At 34.6% G+C, this 3,373-nt stretch overlaps 1 protein-coding gene across 10 annotated transcripts in view; it reads left to right on the plus strand.

The window, feature by feature from the left end:
* LOC106875793 (uncharacterized) overlaps positions 1–3,373 on the plus strand; it is a 605,848-nt gene that overhangs the window by 27,051 nt on the left and 575,424 nt on the right. The window lies entirely within an intron of this gene.

Below are 3,373 nucleotides of genomic sequence, written 5' to 3' on the forward strand. Positions count from 1 at the left end.
GATATATATATATATATATATATATATATAAAATAAAATAAATGCACCCTTTTAAAGCCTAGTCAGACTCATGGGCCTGGTTTCCTGGTTTCAATGGCATATGTATTCCCCAGCTGGATGGGACGCCAGTCCATCACAGCATTACTCATTTTTGCTGGCTGAGTGGACTGGAGCAACGTGAAATGAAGTGTTTTGCTCAAGAACACAACGCATCACCTGGTCCAGGAATCGAAACCACAATCATACGATCATGATGTTGACACCCTAACCACTAAGCCACGTGCCTATATGTGTATATATATATATATATATATTTGTGGATTAACAATAGTACCAATGGTATCATGTGAAAAAATTTTGAATTTTTCAGCATTCCACTTAAGAATATTGGTAGTCTGTCTCCAGATGCACTGGCTTGTATCATCAGTAATGTTTCTGGAGGTATTAAGGGATTTGGCATCTCTCAACATCAGACTCCCTTGCTCTGTTAACCCAATACAATTAAGCACCAATACAATTAAGAATGAATGCAAAATACTTCTAAATGAATTGAAAATTGCCGCTTATTTGGAGAAAGCAAGCAAAAACTTAGCGGTAGCTGTTTCAGTCTCTTAAAAATAAGAGGCAAAAAATTTCTAAATACTTAGAATCATTTTCACTGCCAATTGACTTTTCATGCTCAAAGAAAAAAATCTGGTCTATGTTAGCAGGCAAAGTGACAGTTGCAGACATGTTGCACTGTCTAGAATGTCAGTTTAAATCATCTGTATAAGATTTTGCAAGTAGGAAACGAGTTTTAAATATTTTTGACCAATACAATTTGCATAATTACAAAAACAGAGCTAAGGGAAATAACTTAAATAGGACAGCAAAGTGAATTTGAATGATTTGGGTGGCTGATGATGTACACAAATAAATTTTTGATGAGCTGAAATTTGCCTTTCAGTTGTAGAAAGGAAACAAAAATTTAGCTGTAATTGTTAGTATCTCACACAGAAAATTGAAGAATCATCATCATCATCATTGTTGTCATCGTTTAACATCCACTTTCCATGCTGGCATGGGTTGGACGGTTTGACTGAGGACTGGCAAGCCAGGAGGCTGCACCATGCTCCAATCTAATCTGGCAAGGTTTCTACAGCGGGATGCCCTTCCTTTTGTCAACCACTCCGAGAGTGTTGTGGGTACTTTTTACGTGCCACCAGCATGGGGACCAGTCAGGTAGCACTGGCATTGACCATACTCAAATGGTGCTTTTTACTTGCCAATTTCAAGAAATTAAAAATCAATTTCACAGAATTTGAGTTTCCATTTTTAGGGGGAAAATCTTATAACTGTAAGCAGGTGAGTTCAAAGCTATGAACACATTTCAGCATTATCAGACCTTATCAAAAATGCAAGCCTATGATTGGGAGACAATTTAGTTAAACAATTTGAGTCTGGCTGGAAAAGAAGGGCACAAATAGGGAAGAATTGGAAGCACACTGTGACCATTGGTGAATAACAACATTGAATAGTCTGGTCAATACATGTGATATATATATATATATATATATATATATATATATATATATATATAGTTGTAGCTGTAATCAAAAAATATAACATTTATATATATGCCAGATCTGGCTGATTGGCTCCCGTGCCGGTGGCATGTCAAAAGTACTATCTGAATGTGATCAATGCCAGGGCCGTCTGACTGGCTCCCATGCTGGTGGCACATTAAAAGCACCATCCAAACATGGCCAATACTTGTACCCGCTGACTGGCTTCCATGCTGGTGGCACATAAAAAGCACCCACTACACTCTCAGAGTGGTTGGCGATAGGAAGGACATCCAGCTGTAGATACATTGCCACATCAGATTGTAGCCTGGTGCAGCCACTGGCTCTCCAGACCTCAATCAAACCATCCAACCCATACCAGCATGGAAAACGGACGTTAAACTATGATGATGATATATATATATATAGATGTGTATGTATGTATGTATTTACAGGTTTATAATTCTAGCTTACAGCTTTCTGTCGATCCAAATTTCATGTTCTTGTCTCCTAAAATAGTCAGTGTTTATAAATTTTGTTGTCACTTTTGCTGACTTCTACTTTGATTTCCATAACAAGATGCTGCTCTTAACTTCACATGGTAGCTCTACTTTAATTTGGAAAATAAATATTTTTCTTGTGACAACATTAGAAATTTTTTCTGATCTCTTGTTTTTGATATCTGTTGTTTTGACGAGGATGAGATATTTTTCTTCATTGCAGATTTCATAGTAATTTTTGTGAGGTGAAATTGTCATTGAAATGAAATGTAAATCCAATGATATTAAAGTTGTCCACATTATGGATATTTAATACTATGTATAGGTTGATTGTAATGTTTAATGATAATATGTTTCTTTTTTGTAAACTTCAGTGATGTATTTATGGTTTAAGTTCAGGCTCTTGAAGCTACATCACCCATTTTGACATATGTTCTTGGGTGTTGTGTATCTCCTGGGCTCTCTATTTCCAGATTCTGTTACATCTCAGTCAAGCATAAATTATAATTTCCTTCCATATTACTTTATGGGATGCCTCTGTCTTGGAAATCCTTGTTACAAAAGTGTGTACATATCCTCTTAGTTTTTAAATGAATTGGGACAGAGAGGTACAGTTCTCTTTGTCTCATGATCTTAATTATTGTATATGTTGGTTAATTTAATTTTAAAAGTGTTGCTATGCTTCCCATCTAATTTCTCTAAATACAATAAGCATTTTGTTCTATATATCATGGTGCAAAGAGATATGATGCTCTTAGTGAGCAGGATTCACAAGCTGGTTGTTGGGGAAAGGGTAGATTGGATGTGTGTCGTAGATCATGGAAGCAATTTTATGCAGACAATATATATATATATATATATATATATATATATATATTCAAATATGAGGGATATAAACAATATGGAACATACACACATAAGGTATGTGTTTTGGTAGTTCATGAGCAGGCTGTGCTTATAGGCATAAGAGAAAATATTCTTACTCCTATAAGCACAGCCTACCCATGAACTAGTAAAGCACATACCTTGTATAAATGTGTTTGATATTATTTATATATATACACACACACACGTATATATGCACACATATATGTATACATACATACATATATATATATATATATATATATATATATTAGAAGGTTTGGAAGTGATGTACAGGTATTATATATTAGAAAAAATAATGTACTCAGAGATCTGGATGGATGTACATTTACAGATTTTTATTAATATGTCACATGGCTAATATATGATTTATAAAAACATGTAACATATTAATAAAAATTTGTAAATGTACAACCATCCAGATCTCTGAGTACCTTATTTCTT

The sequence above is a fragment of the Octopus bimaculoides genome, chromosome 5 (genome assembly GCF_001194135.2).
Source record: "Octopus bimaculoides isolate UCB-OBI-ISO-001 chromosome 5, ASM119413v2, whole genome shotgun sequence".
NCBI classification, from domain to species: Eukaryota; Metazoa; Mollusca; class Cephalopoda; order Octopoda; family Octopodidae; genus Octopus; species Octopus bimaculoides.